At 37.1% G+C, this 17,840-nt stretch overlaps 1 pseudogene; it reads left to right on the plus strand.

Moving 5' to 3' along the window:
• The first annotated feature begins 4,008 nt into the window (after positions 1–4,008).
• On the plus strand, positions 4,009–17,555 carry LOC149198483 (putative methyltransferase PMT2 pseudogene; annotated as a pseudogene).
• Positions 17,556–17,840: the final 285 nt, after the last annotated feature.

Here is a 17,840-nt window from a genome sequence, read left to right on the forward strand (position 1 = left end):
TAGATGACTCTTGGAATTTTACTTTAGATTATATTTCCCACATATTGAAATTACATAATCAAAAAATGATGTGGCAAATAATGACTTGTATACATCTTAACAGGTCACCTTGAAAATACATGACATGACATTGATAACATGGAGTGTGTGATGATATGGAAATGTCAAGCCATTCTTTCCGTTGTTGTCTTTGTGCCTTCTTGAAAGATAGTACATGTTATTCTTCTTCCTCCTCAATCTAGCTTGAAAGTAGGGAGTCTTCAATGTGGTCTTGATTTCTGGTTGTTATCGCAATCTGGTGTCCCTTTTTTTTGGCTTGATTGATCAACTTGTCTTTGCAACTATAAAGGTATCTTTTAGCAGGGTCTCCTTCTTCATCTCCTTCATCACACCTACAAATGAAATCCACTCATGATGAGACGACATCAGTATGATAAATCCCTAGTCTAACATGCTTCATGACAACCATCAACTGAGCTGGAACCAAGTGTCTGACTATAATATTGGCTCAATGATTGTGCAATTACGCAACTTAGGAGGTTAGGGGCCAGGACTGAACCTTGAGACTGTGATGTGCACAGTTCGAGAAGCTCGGGAAAAAAAACTATGCAGTTGAGGAGCTCAAGGGGTTATGCTAGAGGCTTAAGGCTTGAGGTTTCCCACTACGTAGTTCTAGAGGGACAGAGGCTTAGGGATTGCGTAGTTGTGCAGTTCAAGAGGTCAAGGCTAAGGCTTGTTTCTTGAGATTGCATAGTGCGTAGAGGAGACTGATTGAAGGAAGATACTGCATAGTTATGGAGCTCAAGGGTCAGGATTGAGCACTGAGACTGCATAGTGCACAATTCTAGAATGTAGGTACTACACATTACATAGTGCCAAGAGGGAAGGTATGAGTTTGAGGGTTGAGACTGCGTAATGCAAAGTTCAGGAAGGTTGAGTGAGGCTAGGTTGCTCTGTCGGTAAGTTTTGCAGATTGGCTAAGTGTGGGATCAGTAAGGCCAAAGTGAACAAGGAAAAAGTATGAGCATGATCACACACTTGGAACAATTGAAGACACAACATTGATCACTCAGAACACATGAACAACATACTTCCCTCAATGCGACAACCTTGCGACAAATTTCCCTAAGTGCGACACTAAAGCTACACTTTGCAACGACAATGATGACACCATTAGGGGACTTTTGAGGTCTAAAATGGGCCTCCTAAGAAAAATGTACAACCAAAATAAACTTTATAACCAATAGGATTAAAGACGATGATGTCAACCATGGGGGATAATTCACCATTTTTGGAGTAAAAAAGTAAAAAGATTATAAAATAATAAAACAATAAAACTACGTTTTCAACTCGTATTTTCGACTTATCTCCCTAAGGTTTTACTCAAAATTTGAGCAAGAGTACTTGTTGGATGCAAAACTTAATTCCTCATCCAAAGAGTGCCCATGTTGCATACTTTCGATGAACCCTGCTACACAAAAAAAGAGAAATACATGAAAAAATGTGATTGAAATCATGTTTTTCATGTATTTCTCAGTTTTCGTGTAGCAAGTTCCATCGAAAGTATGCAACATGGGTACTCCTTGGACGATGAATCAAATTATGCATCCAACGAGTGTTTCCGCTCGAAATTTGAGTAAACCCATAGGGAGATAAGTTGAAAATACGAGTTGAAAAAATAGTTTTTTCTTTTTTCCCTCTAAACTTTGATGATTTCATCTAATATTATTTTATTATTTCCACTATTATTTTATAATTTCCTTAGGAGGCTCATTTTAGACCTCAAAAATCCCCTAATGCTTATGTGATGGGACTTGAAATTTTGGGAATGAGTGTAATACATGTCTAGATGATAAACATGACACATTATCACCAATATTACCCCTTGAAATAAACTAAAACAACATTTGCGCGATGTGCGACACTTTCCTTGCTCAAAAGACAACACTTGCAATAGTAAGAGGAAAGTGAAAATGACACTTGCAAAATGCTAATGACATTGAGAGCGACACATGTCAGAATGAAGCTAACATGAAAATGACACTTATTAAAGTGAAAACAAGCAAAAGAGACAATCATAAAAGAAAGCGACACTTGTGAAATTGAAGATGCACAAAAGAGAAAGTTGGAAAAAATCATCGAAACAGAAGAAAAGTCAAAGCCAAAAGTGAGGGATTGTCGATGAAAGTGCACATTGATTGTTGAAATAGGTTGAACATTGCACAAACACTATCTTGATGGACATGTGTTATGCGTTCAAGCTTGCACAAAAGAGTGTGCTCATGAACTTGTTGCGGACTGAACATGTGTGAGAAGGTGACTTTGATAATTGTCGACTGACCATAAAGTGACTATGGAACGAATGATTGCAAGATCCACAGTAGGCTCCAAAATTCAAGTGTAGACCAAATTGTGGAGGGTGTTTTTCGCAGCGACAAAAATAGAGTAACTAAACCCAAAACCCCTTTAAATATTTCTCAAAGCAATTTGTAAGCCTCTCAAAGAGATCCTAGAATGTACAAAACCTAGTAAGCACCAATACCAAGGGAGTGGGGATGTCAGTTCACAAGTTTCTGATGAAACATAGGCATAGACAGGGTAACCAAGCCCAATACCTCCTGAAATATTGCTCAAAGTGATTCATCATCCTTTCAAAGAGGTCCTCGAATGCACACAATCTATCGAACACCATTATCAAGGGAGTGGGGATGTCACTCCAAAAGTTCCTGATGAAACCATGTGCTTGACTCTCATGTGAGATGAGATTTTTTTCAAGCGTTTGTTGTGACAATGGATTTACGCTCTTTGGTGGAACTACTGTTAGTTTTACAACATTGATGTGTCCTCTCTAAACCTATTTCAAGGCTCTACACCATTTTTGGTGTGCTATAACCAAAAAATATAAGTTTATTTTATTAGCGCTTTATTGTATCATTGTTATTTACTCAATGGTATTAAGTGCAATTTTGATGGTGTTAAAGAGACCCAAAAAAAATCCAATATGCAAGTTATATAAGGATGCAAGTGTTTTTTCATTTCGATGAAAACTAGCTAGAGGAGGGGTAGGGAGCTCTTTTCTTTTTCGAAGTGACAAAGAAAATCTCACAACCTTTCTCCATAATCACTTGATATACTCAAAATTTTCATAATAAACCAATTCACAAATCAATTTAATTACTCTAAGATGCAAACGTAGAAGCACCAAACGAAAGCACTCAAAAGAGTCAAACTATGGATTTGAAAGAAAACAGTGTGAACTATGACCTCTCAAATGAGACACAACAAGATCACACACAACAAAAAGAAAGCTTGGATTTGTAACTCAATGCAAATATCCAGCAAGTTGATCCTACAATGTTCTACAAATGAAAGCAATCCTAAACCTTAACAAGGGAGCAAGACATAATACACCATAAGACTTGGTTTTCTTTGCAATTATTCAGATTAGAAAAGACACAAATATTACCCAAGCATATCAAATTGTGCTCACAAAGTCAGAAAAATAATTAGAAGATAAATCACCAAACAAGGTAATCAATAGATGGAAAAATCTTACACAAACTAGGGCAAAGTGAAAGATGAAATTAGATCTCTTGAAGGAGAAGATATCCATATTAGATATCACCCTCCATAGACATATACAATTACAGATCTAAATCTTAGATAACAAAACAAAAATCAAATCTCACCAGAAAAGCCAAATTTTAGGGTCCATTGTTCCCACAAAGACGGCAACTTGTATACCAGTCACTATGAGAGACATTAGTAAGGAGAAACTGGGTTTTCAGATAGGGTTTTTAAGGAGAGTGATACTAAAATTTGAGTCATAGGCTATGGGTCTGAGCTAAAATAGACCGAGAGGAGATTGTAAGTGACATACAACCACTCAAAAATAAATAAAATCAAAGGAGACCCACTTTGACCACTAAAGATTATGCTCCTACTTAGAGATATTTCTCTAGCTCCTCAATCCAAGCACCTACGCACATGCACAAATGAACAAAGATAATGTCTTTTCCTTTATGGGAAGGTAAGTTAGACTGCAAAATGATCTAATCATAACAAATACAATATGATCTCATAAACATAAATGATGTAGAGAGGGAAACGAAGTTGACATTCCATACAATAAAAATACAATAGTGTAAATGTACCTTCTCAGTGTAGAGTACTCTCCTCCAATCCCTTGCTCTTTATCCTCCCTTGACTTATTCAAAAACTAGGGTCATTCATGAAGCAAGAGAAGACCTTTTCTGGTGGTATTTCTCCCACATTACAAGGTATTGTAATTGTTTTTTCCTCCCTTCCACCCTCGATAAGGTTTCATTATATAATCCATTCCTAGATCTGGGAGGACATATATGGAAACTTAGGTCCACAAGAAGTTAGGAAACTTCCACAATTATCGACCCCAAGCCAACTCATGACATCTTATGTTGATTTCATCCTCTTGGGAAGGTCAATTTGTAGAAACTTTGAGCTCAATCGCTCCCTGCAAGAAGGCATGTTGTATACTAGGTGATAGGTTGTATACAAACATGGGAGTAATGGTGTACAAGAAGAAAATGTTGTGGGAGCGATGGACTGCCTAAGTAGGCGCATGAAAGGGTGAACGAGGGTGTATTCAATCTAACAATTAAATAGAGTTGAGTTATTTTTCCTACTTAAATGAAGTAGAACATAGGGTTACAATAACAATACATAAAATACCCATGATATAAGAGTGGATAGGCCTTAAAGACCTCCACCAATTCCCCCAAAGTGAAGTAAAGAGGCTCTAATGCCAATATTTCCATTAAAAAAATCATGTTCAAGCTCACATGTGTGGCAAGTAAGGTCTCCCAAGGTGGATGACTCACTCAAAATGGTGTGAAGAGAAATGTGTAGGGGCTCCAAAGTGAAATGCTCCCTGCAAAGGGTGCAATGTTTCTTCCTCCAAGTGTAAGGTCATTCCAAAGGTACAACATCCCCTCCATTAAGGCAGCACATCCTCCCACAAGGTATTTAAGTCATCTCCAAGTATTAGGTTCTCAAGGAAAATTCGAACATCCTCCATAACGTGAGGAATCAAGTGTGCTAGAAGCCTCCTTAATATCCTCTAAAGTGGAAATAGCTCTCAAAAGGTGGGACAACCTCCATCAAAGGTGTAAATATCTCTCAAATGTCCTCCAAAGGACTCAAACATAATATCCATTTCATGCCTATGCAAAGTACATCCTCTAGGGAGGGGCTCCAAATGACAAAATGTGATCATCAATCTAGGGTATGTACGTAAGTCAATGAAACAAAGGAAGTAAGTTTTGTCATATGTAAATGCCACTAGGTAGATCACATTGAGTATCATCTTCAAACTTCACAATAACTTATAAATCCATGCCATTTTCTAAGTTTAGGTATGGGAGCATAATAATTATCCCATATTAGGTGTGTGAGTTCCCAATAAGAGTATTATTTCCCAATAAACTCGTCAAAGGGTATGTGTAATGATAGATGGAACAATATCGAGTTTAACTTCATAACTAGTGTTGCATAGTAATGTGTGGTTATGTAAGATATTCATCCATATAAATGCCTTTGTTGAAGGAACACTTATGCATTGCGTCACCCTTTCCTTGGCATGGTGTCTTACTACACCTTTCTTGTCTTTTTGTTGTAGTCCTTTTTATTTCACTTTATTTCATAGAGTCCCCTTTTCTTTCATATGCATTTTATTGCATAGGGGTTTGGGATAATTCATCTACTCCTTTTTAGGTATGTGTTTCATTTCATAGAACTTGGAGCAATGGCATCATAGAGAGAGGATAAATCTCAAGATTTACTTTGCCTTTTGACTCATCATTCATATCCCTTCATTTTCTTTCGTAATTTGAACTTTATTTGTTTCTCTTTTATTTTTTAATGAAGTTGAATCAACCTAAAGCATTCAAGCTCCTCATGGTATTATTAAATACGAACCTATTTATGTGACATGTAACAACCAATCGAACAATAGGGACAACGAATATGGGAAAGATAGAGCATGTTATGTATGGATTGGGACACTGAAATGTTACCCTATCAAAGTCCCCCAATAGTACCCTTCTACCCAAGAGTACAACATCTGATGAGGAGAAGGAAAAAGGTGCAAATTCAAATTATAATGATCCATTATTTGATTCAACCCATGGTCACTATTGGTCAAATTATATGCTTAAATTCAGAGAATTAAATTATTGAACTAGGAGTTCATGAACTTAGAGATGAAAGCACACAAAATTCACGATTAAATCTTAGCTATCCTAATTACAAGCAAAAAAGAAAAACAAGAAAAGTGATAAACAACTGGAAAACAACATATGTTGAAGAATGTAAGTATCGGTCTTCATAATTTTTGTTGTAGTCATTTCAATATGTATCCTATGTAACAAACAAGAGAAGAAAAGAAAACATTATTATTATTAAAATAGGGGTTTCATGCTCTTTATTGATGGTCTTCCAAGTAAAGGCAGGTTCTTCATGCTTCTAGGGTTTTTTAGGTCTTAGGATTTATTGTCATGAGTCAAAGGAGTCAACATCAAGTTTATAAGACCCTTTCGGGAAAAATGTAATGGTAAAACTAATTATTTTTTAGTCTATAAAGTCTTGGAAGCTCCAAAATTACAAGTCGACCATAATAGTTACAAGTCAGCCTAAAGGAGGGAATTCGACCCCTTGGAAAGGATATATAAAGAAGCAGTTTGACCTCATTTGGACTCACTCACTCCACAAGTTTGATCTATCAAGAAATAATCTAATTTGTAGCTGGAAATATGAAGAGCGAAGGTCTAGAAGAAGAAAGAAGGATGAAACAACATAAGGAGGTTGAAGTTGCAGGTCCGAGTTGCAGGAGAAGGAAGTGAAAAATCTTGTAGTTGAATTAGGGTTTCCGTAGAAGCTGCAAGACCAAAATTGTAGGGTCAAAGTTGCAGGATGAGTTGCAATAATGAAGCTGGCAGGCCGAAGTTGTAGTTTGAGGCTAGTTGGTGTAGAATCAGGGAAAGACTTGTTGGAGGGTTGACTTGGTACTTGGAGAAGGAATTGGTTTAGGGCTTGGGTCTTTGTGTCTCAATTGAATTGAATTATATAAGAAGAGAAGAGATTTTTGGGTTTTCCCCTTGGATGGGTCTTTCCCTGGCTGCGAACCTAATTTTTGTGTCCTCTGTTGTTATTGTTTTGTTCTTGATATTTGTTTGATGAAAAGATGTAACTAAAGAAAATCAGAAGATTAATAAAGTTCACAATAAAATATCAAATTTAAGGAAAATAAGAACCAATAAGTTGCCTCTTTGCATTTTCCAACAAAATCAATGAATGTATCACTGGCACGTCGGACAACAACTACTATAAAGGCTTAGAGTTACAATATTTCATGTATAAATGTTCATGCAACTTTGTGGGAGTATCTTACTAATGTCTTGTTCCTTTAATTATATTTCGTAGTGGATCAAAATCGAACACTCTTCCTCAAAATAATATAAGGGATGAGTTGCAAACAAGACAAAGTAATTTGGAAATCAAGATACAAACTCAAAGATCTACTCATAAAGTTCTTTAAATTTTTGAAATAAGCACACAACAATAAGTAAAATAATCTATAGATTACACCGCAGAAATATGTTGATCACTGGGTTGGACTTTACAAGAGATTTTTTCCAAGAATTGATTACCATCTTTCACCTTACAACACAATTATGTTCTCCAATCTTTAATGTCTCATTTCTATCAGTGAATATATATAAGAACAAAACAAATATAAAATAAAATCCTAGACTAAAAGTCATATAAAGGAACTAAAACTATATTAAGAATAAAAGAAACTAGACAATGCTTACCAGCTGAGAGGCCCTTCTCATTTGGTCAGCATGCTTAGAAGGCAATCAGATCAATTCACAACCAATGTCTAATATCTTTAAAAGTCAACCAGTTTCATCTATTAGAAATCATAAATATGGTTACAGAATAACATAGTTGAACTCTTTGAATCTCTAATACAACATCATAATCTAGCTACATTCCTCTTTTTCACTAAATTTCCCTTGCTACATTTATGCAAAGAGTAGGTTGTGCTACTTTCTCCAATCTTGGAATTGGGAAAACTTACAAAACAACTATTTGTTCAAATCTATAAGAACATGAATCAAGGAAATATTCTGAGAACCAATTAAAAACTAATCTCCAATCATCAACTAACTTAATTTTCTAGTATGGTCGTTGTCTTTGGTTTTTACAAATCTAGGCGAAACATAAAATCTAAGAAAATATCGGTTAAAGAACCAGCCATAATTCTCAAACTGTGCCTTATTTTGGAAAATGACCCCTCTAATAGTCAATTTTTCATATTGTGAGAAAAGCCCATTTATTATATTCTTTATATCATCTTTATTTGCGAGATCATGTTCAAAGCTCATTACCTAGAAAATACTACGAATTTTGACTATAACCTTTAACCACGAGTTGTAGGCTGCCACATTGGACCTGGTTACGATATTATGAACACCAAAGAATCTCAAATTGATCCTCTTCAAAACCCGTATGTCCAGTGTTTGTTTGAGAAGCAATAGGTATGTTGATCAATGAGCTCAGGTACTGGAAGTGTACTAGCGGTAGAGGAGTTGAACTAAACAATTCATCATCAATAAAATCAACTTAAAATCCATTTAATGTATTAAAGACATAGGAATAAATAAAAATAAGCAAATTTTACCACTATATGCTTGGCATAGGGTTTTGGCTTCAAAAATGTAAAAATGTAATGGACAATATAGAGTTATTAAGGTAGGTCATAAGTGGTAAAAGGCTAGCTGAATCATTGAAAAATTTGAAAAAATAGGAGGCCAACATATCCCCCACACGAATGTATTTGTATGTCCTCATGCAAAATAAATCCATCCTAAAAGCTTCAACAAACTCCCGCAACATTTACCAAAATGGTTAGATTGCACCCTACCTTGTTTATCAATTTACTAAGTTTACACTTTAGAGATTGATTTCCTATATTGAGCACTTGAACTCTGTTTGTTGATAAATGGCAACAAGAAATTCCAGTTTAATTTGTCCTTGAATTAAATCGAGAATTATTCTCATAGCAAATTTCAAATAGTTAATTAAGTTTAATTAACTTAATTAGCTTAGGATTTGAGTTGGAAGTCTTTCTGAAGTCATGTATATGTTCTCCCTAAGTTTTAAGGGTCTAGTATGAGTTTAAATTGAGTTGGAAATAAGATCACTCAATTTACGGAGTTAAGTTCATTTAAATTAGTTCTAAATTATTTTTGGAACTAATAGAGGACTAGCAGTCAGTTGGTGCACTAATGCATCCACTAGTGCTACTCCAGTTAATTAAATATTCCCTCATGGGAAACTCATGCATGTTAGTTCAGAGAAAGACCAAGTTGAGACTAGAGTGCAAGGGCGGTGTACTTTCAGTGGTATTATTTACTGAAGTGTAAATATCATGCATGCATCAGAGATTGATCCTATGTTTGGATTGCACAGTTTTGGAAGCATGAATTCCCTTTAAATACAATCTATTCATCCTAGGAATAACACAGGAGATTAGTGGCTTGGAGAGTTGTCGAATAGGCTAATGATTTAGCTTGAGCTAGCTTGTGAGCTGAGAGAGTAGAGCATACTTGTGCAAAATTGTTCTAGTGAGAACACGCTTTGTATCTTCACTCATATTTATGATATATGAAATACAAATAGTGGGGTTTTGAGCGGTGGATTTCCCCATATACATATTGTGTTATGTGCCATTGATTTATCTTCTTCTTGTTCATATTGTTTTCCTCAGGCTATTGGCTTCTGCTGGTTGAAAGTAGAAGTAGATTCTTGTCCTGTGCTTTAGTAAATTGCATGAGTTTATGAATCTACAAGATTTTCTACATGGTATCGGAGCTGAAGAAAATATACTAGAGGAGATTTCGAAGTTTTTAGTTTTGGTTTACATGTGAAATTCAAATTTGCAATACATACTTCAAGATTGACATATGGCGTTCTACGGTTTGCGGCTCAAGTATGCCTTGGAAGGCAACTTTAATTGTATATCCTAGAGGGACATAATGGAGGTTGTGCTAGAGGATAATGGCTTGAAGGAATTTTTTGATCAAGAAATTCCTAAGCCATCAACGTCAGATGCACAGAATTTGGCCGAATCAAAGAAGTGTATGGCGAAGGCGATGCGGATAATCCTTGAGGGAGTTCGAGACTACATTGTCTTGAGTCTCCAAGGAAAGAAAACTCTATATGTTATTTGGAAAGAATTGACAGACCTGTATCAAAACAACAATGACCAAAGGAAATTTGCACTGAAGGAAAAACTTAAAAAAATCAAAATTGAGAAAGGCAAGACTATTCCAAAATACTTGACCAAGTTCACTCAATTTCGTGGTGAACTTGGAAGTGTTGGAATCACGGTTTCTGAGGATGATATGGTGAGTCTTGCTCTTCTAGGACTCCCAAAGAGTTGGCATAGTTATCAAAACTCTATCAATGGTTGGGAGAAGCTGCCAGATTGGGAACAACTGTGGTCGGATTTGATGTAGGAGGAGATTAGGAGGAACATCATGGATGGCTCTTCATGAAAGATTAATGATGAAGAGAATTGTGCCTTAGCGATTAAGGTGAAGAAGGGTAAAGGGAAAGCTTCCCATTCCAAATCATATTCTTATCGTGGAGGTAAGAAGAAAGACATGACAAAAATTAAGTGCTTTCATTGTCATGAGCTAGGCCATTTTGCTACAAATTGTCCACTCAAGAAGTCCAAGAAGAAGTCCTCAGGAGGAGTAGCGGGTGAGGCTTTGGCCTCTCAATTCGAAATTGAATTTTCCCTCATTGCATTCATGGTGTCATCAATGATGGGAAGTTCATGGTACTTGATAGTGGAGCTTCATTCCACATGACTGGCGACAAAGAGTTATTCAGTGGCCTAGAGGAGAAAGATCTCCAGATGCATATCGAGATGGGTGACGATAGGAAGTATAGTGTTACTAGATTGGGCACGATTAATTTTCAAAGGGAGCATGGGGCTACACTCACCTTGAAGAATGTTATGTATGTGCCCAAGCTCAAGAAGAACTTGGTATCCATTTCCTTGCTTGAGGATAGAGGCTATTATGTGATCTTCTCGAAAGGAAAGGCATTTCTTCAACACATAGCCACGGGTCAAGTAGAGAAGATAGGTATTTGGGTGAAGAATCTTTATAAGTTGGAGGTAGAGGAGTGTGCTACTTTGAGCACAAAATCAGGAAGGGTGTAGATCTGAGACATTGACGAGTTGTGGCACAGGTGATTGGGCCACTTGCATGATGGGGCTTTGAATATATTGCAGCATATCTCTACCGGTCTTCCCAAAGGTGCACTTGAGCGATTTGATACATGCAAGGGGTGTACTTTGGGAAAATACATCAAGTATTCCTTTCACGACAGAGATAGTTGAGTAGAGGCTATTCTAGAGTGAGTCCATTCAGATGTGTGTGGACCATTCTCGACAACATCCACGAACAAAAACAGGTATTATGTTATATTTGTTGATGAATATTCTCATAAATGTTGGATATTTTTCATGCAGATAGAAGATTAAACCTTCATAAAGTTTTGTGAGTTTAAAACATTGGTGGAGAAAGAGTCGGGTAAGAAGGTTAAAGCTCTACGGAGTGATAACGGTGGTGAGTATGTCTCAAACGAGTTTAAGAACTTCTGTGTAGCGGAAGGGATTAAACGGGAGTTGACGACACCCCATAACCCTCAGCAAAATGGTGTGGCCAAGAGGAAAAATAGAAGCATAGCAGGGGCAACAAGGGTGATGTTGCATGATCAAGGCCTAGCACTACACTTGTGGGCTGAGGCATGCAACACATCAGTTTATGTTTAGAACCGTAGGCCACATTGGATACTTGAGATGAAGACACCGGAGGAGGCTTATCCCGGTAAGAGGCCAGATGTTGGTCACTTCAGGATTTTTGGGTCATCAATATATTTCCATGTGACCAAAGATACGCGGAAGAAGCTTGAGCTGACAATATAGTTTGGGATATTTGTGGGGTACATTGACACACCTCATAACTATCAGGTGTACTTGTCGACAAATAGGATGATAGTGGTTCGCAGGGATGTCATATTCAATGAGGAGAAGGTCATGTGAGTTTCCCTTGAGAGGGAGCTTGAGCCACATCTAGATGAGGAGCTTTTAGCTCCTAAGGTTGAGAAGCCTCAGATTGATGTGGAGCAGCCACATGTAGAGGATCTGGGAGTGAAGACATCCACTCAAGCAGAATCTTTCATAGAGGGAAGAAAGCGCACAAGAGAGGCTAACAGATTGTTGGATGATGCATAGGAGAATTTGGGAGCACCCACTTCTTAGCACAAGTAGAGGAGGTCACCTGAGAGGTACAGTGTATACATGGCTCTTATGGGCGAATGTGTTGTGACAGATCCATCTTCCTTTAAGGAAGAAGTGTAGTAGTCGGTTTGGTTTGATGCCATGGAGGAGGAATATGACTCCATAGTTCGTAACAATGTTTTGGATGTGTTCTCGAGACTAGAGGACAAGTGAGTGGTGAGCTTCCGTTGGCTCTACAAGGTAAAGCAAGCTGTAGATGGTATTGTGGAGAAGCACAAGGCTAGATTTGTGGCCTGTGTCTTTTCACAGGTAGAGGGGATTAACTATGATGCGACCTTTTCTCCTGTTGCAAGGTACTCGTCAATCATATCTATATTGGCACTATCAACACAGATGGGTTGGAAGATACATTAGATGGATGTGAAGACAACCTTCCTTAATGGCATGATTCAAGAAGAGGTGTACATAGAGCAACCTGAAGGTTTTGAAACCTTTTATTGTGAGTCGCATGTGTGTCGGCTCAAGAGAGCGTTATATGGGCTGAAGCAAGCACCTCATGCTTGGTACACCAGGATAGATAGCTACTTCACCGGGTTGGGATTCACAAAGAGTGAAGCGTAATTGAACCTGTACCACATAGTGGTGGAAGGTAAATTGTTGATCATTGTACTTTATGTTGATGATCTCATAATGAAAAGTGATGATCAACTGGTCAAGTCTTCCTCCTTGCAAGAGAGTTTGAGATGAAGGACATGGGACTCATGTATTACTTTCTTGGCATGGAGGTATGGCAGGGAGATGGGGAGTTGTTTGTGTCTCAGGGAAAGTATGCCAACTAAATACTCAGGATATTATGCATGTAGAGCAACAAACCCATGGAGACTCCTTTAGCAAGTAACTGGAGGAAGGAGGATGCTACTTCAGGGGAAGTAGTATAAGTTATTGTTTACAGACAACTTGTGGTTTCACTCATGTACTTGGTGAAACACAATCGGATATGTGCTATGCAGTTAGCCAACATAGTCAAGCGATGGTTATGCATACTAATATGTATTGGAAGGTAGCAAAGCATGTGTTGAGATACCTCAGGGGAATTTCTCAGTATGGATTATGGTACAAACAGACAAAGGGAGTGAAGCTTCAAGGCTTCACTAATGCAGATTGGGAAAGGATTCCATCCGATTGAAAAATCACATCAAGAGGGATCTTCAGTATTGGGCCAGTGGCAGTTTCTTAGTACAATAGGAAACAAAGATCGGTTGCACTTAGTTCGACAGAGGCAGATTACATGGCTGCGAGTCAGGAAACATGTGAGGCCATCTGGATGAGGAAGATCCTAGTTGGTTTGTTTGGTCAGCAGATGGATCCAACTGTGATTTACTATGATAATTAGAGTTGTATCAAACTCTCTGAAAATCTAGTTTTTCTTGATCGGTCCAAGCATATTGATATCCGATATCATCATCTCATAGATTGTGTATTGAGGTGGATTATGTTGTTAGAGTACATTCCCACGAAGGAGAAATATTCTGACATTTTGATAAAGACATAGTCAAGATGTAAATTCGAGTTTCATAGAGACAGGATTGAGGTAGTTGATAATCTCTTTCTTGTTGAGAGGGAGTGTTGAGAAATGGCAACAAGAAATTCCAGTTTAATTTGTGCTTGAATTAAACTGAGAATTAAAATCGAATTATATTCTCATAGCAACATGTAAATAGTTAATTAAGTTTAATTAACTTAATTATCTTATGAATTTTGAGTTGGAAGTATTTCTGAAGTCATGTATATGTTCTTCCTAGGTTTTAGGGGTACGATATGAGTTTAAATTGAGTTGGAAATTAGATTACTCAGTTTATTGAGTTAAGTTCAGTTAAAATAGTTCTAAATTGTTTTTGGAACTAATAGAGGACTAACAGTCAGTTGGTGCACTAATGCTACTCCAGTTAACTGAAGATTCCCTCATGAGAAACTCATGCATGTCAGTTTAGAGAAAGACTCAGTTGAGACTAGAGCGAAAGGACAGTGTACTATAAGTGGTATTATTTACTGGAGTGTAAATATCATGCATACATCAGAGGTTGATCCTATGTTTGGATTGCATAATTTTGGAAGCATGAATTCCCATTAAATATGGGTTATTCATCCTAGGAATAATGCAAGAGATTAGGGGCTTGGAGAGATGTTGAATAGGCTAAGGATTTAGCTTGATTTAGCTTATAAGTTAAGAGATTAGAGCATACTTGTGCGGAATTGTTCTAGTGAGAACAAGCTTTGTATCTTCACTCGTATTTCTGATTTATGCAATACATATAATGGGGTTTTGAGCAGTGGCTTTCCCCAGATACATCTTGTGTTATGTGCCATTGATTTATCTTCTTCTTTTTCATATTTTTTTCATCAATCTATTGGCTTCCGCTGGTTGAAAGTGGAAGTAGATTCTTGTCCTGTGCTTTAGTAAATTGCATGAGCTTTTGAATCTACAAGATTTTCTACACTGTTGTAACCATTCTTGGCCTGCCTAGTAGTATAATTTCTTATTGTGGTAATTCAATTCATCAATTTTATCATAGATATTTCCATTCAACATTTTCAATTTCTCATTCTTTTCTCTGACAAACATATCTAGTATAGCATATTCTTGTAACTCCTTCAATTTCTTATTTTCCTTTTGTAGTTTGGAAAATGCTTTATGATTCACAGAACCTAAAGAGGTTATAATAATGATTCATTGAATTCTTCAGGCCTTGTTGGCTTGGGCATATAATATCCTTCACTTTTACCCCATTCTTGTAAATCTTGAATGTGGGTACAATACTTGTGTTCTATGACCTTGCCAAACTCTAATTTTTTTTATCTCCACCTTAAAAAAATCAAAAAAGGGTATCTTCCAAATAGTTGATCAAATAAAAAGGAAAAATATTTTTTCATTGGCCATTTGATCATGTGTTGAAATGGATGATTTCTATGCCAAGAAAATTAATATCATCTTTGAATTTATCATGACTGGAAACCACCTCTACTTCCCCTCCAAACTGCATATTGTAAATCTATTATCCACATGATTTCTTGAGTTCTATTTGAACATACAAATGACACTGAAGCACTTCTTTATCCCCTGGTAATCCCTTCTTCAATATATCACAACCCCTTAGAGCTTCCTCAAATTTTCATGCTGATACCAACCTTGAAAGTTCCTTAGTTGGGTCAAGTGATTCTTCTAGATGCTCTAGTGTTCACACATGGATTAACAACTAGTAAATTAGTATTCAAGAATGTTCGAGAACCTATTTGGTGAGGAAGAATGTTACTCCAAGAAATTTCTCAAATCCTAGTTGCATATGGTGTCTTTGCCTCTCAGGAAGAACAAATCATGACCACTATCAAGGGCATATCTGCACTCTAGGAAGCAATAGAAGGGAAAAATCTTCATGAAAAAATTCCAAAGGAGACCAAAGAATCATGGATTGCATTCGATGGAGAGAAAAAATTAGAACCTAAGGTCGAGGAATCCCTAACATACCTATCATCAGATCCTTTATGCATCCAAGAGATCAACCATCCGATAATTAAATATATGAATGGCATGGAAAAAGAGAACATATAGAGTGGTCCAAATGAGAAAGTGAACCAAGGGTATCACAACTATATGGAACTTTGGTTCCAATCATTAGGCTAGAGAACCACTCTCTCTATCAACAACTCTTTCCATCGTATCAATCAAAGCAGTTGATTCCTCATGTTTTGGTATACATTAAAGCATATTTTTCGGACTTAAATAAATGAGTACATTTGTAATCTTATTATGCACATGGCTTCATTGTTAATAAATCACCACATTGACAGATTGTGCAACTTTGTCAACTCTAAATTTTAAGACTCATCATAATGAAGGGGATAACATTGAACTTTTTGAATCCAAAAGAAAAGTATTTGAACCTTGTAGTGCCAAATACATTGACTACATGTTTGTCCATGACCAAAAGCGAGCTATTACATTTCCTAGAGACAATATGATATACAAAGAGAGGCATTTCCCACTAGAGGATGAGAAGCTACATTACCTTATTCCTGCTTCAAGAGGATAACAAAATCCATTTCCATGGCCAAAGAGTTGTGACTATTTGTCATATGCTAATGTCCCCTATAAAAGTCTTACAATAGAGAAGGTTGTTCATAATAAGGTTCAAATTGAAGGTGATGTGTTCAAGTTTCCTAGAGGAGGAATGATGTTTCCTTGAGGGGTAGATAAGTATATCAATGAATTGGCTCAAGTGATACCTATTTTTGATGGTACTATCAAGATTGCATTGGACACATGCTATGGAGTGGCAAGCTCGGGTGCATATTTCTTGAAGATATGTTTTGACCATGTAATTTGCACCAAGGAATTCACATGAAGCCCAAGTGCAGTTTGCTTTGGAGCGGGGTGTGCTTGCTATGATTGGTGTAATGGGGACACAACGACTTCCATACCCTTATAGGGATTTTGATATGTCTCATCGATTTATGATGTTTAATTCCTTGGACTGCAAATGATGGTTTGTACTTGATAGTAGCAAATTGAGTCCTAAGATGGGGTGGATATTCGATTCTCTTTGGTCTTTCCATAAATTCAAGGTAGTATTACCAAGATTGTTAGAGACCAAAAGAGGATCTCGTTGTGATTGCAGAGTCAGGGGAGGTGGCGTTGGATTTGGTCATGAATACCGTGCTTAATGAGGTTTTCAGTGAAAAGCCATTTGGGAAGTATGCAAAATTTGTCATTTACTTTCCATAAATCAATACCTATCAAGTTCACATAGAAAGTGTCAGGGTTAAGTTCACTCTTCCACCGGGCTACAATATGGCTAATATGACTTGTTTGATTGCGGTTGCACCATATTATATTGATCTTGTTGGGAATTACAAGCTAAGAACTCAGGCTCCTTCCAAGGCAGTCTCCACAAGAAAAAAGGTCATATTATTGGTTCTGTATATATCTTAATTGAACAGATTCGTTAGACAGAGTATTTTGTGTGTTGCGAGAGAGAGAGAAATGGCACAAAATGGGTTCCTTTCCTGCACTTCTCTAATGGCAGAGACAGTGGGGGAGACACTAAGCCAAATGGGGCACGCAAAAGACGTTGGTGCAGATTGTATAGAGATCAGCCTTGATTGCCTCAATGGATTTAATGCTTCAATTGATTTGGCGTAGCTCTTGAAGGCCATAGTATTTCCTACTATAGTCACATACAGATTAAAGTTGGATGGAGGAAACTCATAAGTTGACAAAATTAAATGTTTAGATACATTGAACCTAGCACATGATCTTGGTGTTGACTTTAATGATGTGGAGCTTCAAGTATCATTTGATTTTGTAGGTCGCATGAAGGACAAGAAGTATTCAAATTGCAAGGTCATTGTATTGAGTTTAGTGTTGTAGGAAATTCCTCCCCGGATCTAAACCAATATTTGCATCCCGTATAGATCCGTGGGGGAT

The sequence above is a fragment of the Pinus tabuliformis genome, chromosome 2_1 (assembly GCF_031772625.1).
Source record: "Pinus tabuliformis cultivar Carrire ecotype Pingquan chromosome 2_1, CPIR1, whole genome shotgun sequence".
Taxonomy (NCBI): domain Eukaryota; kingdom Viridiplantae; phylum Streptophyta; class Pinopsida; order Pinales; family Pinaceae; genus Pinus; species Pinus tabuliformis.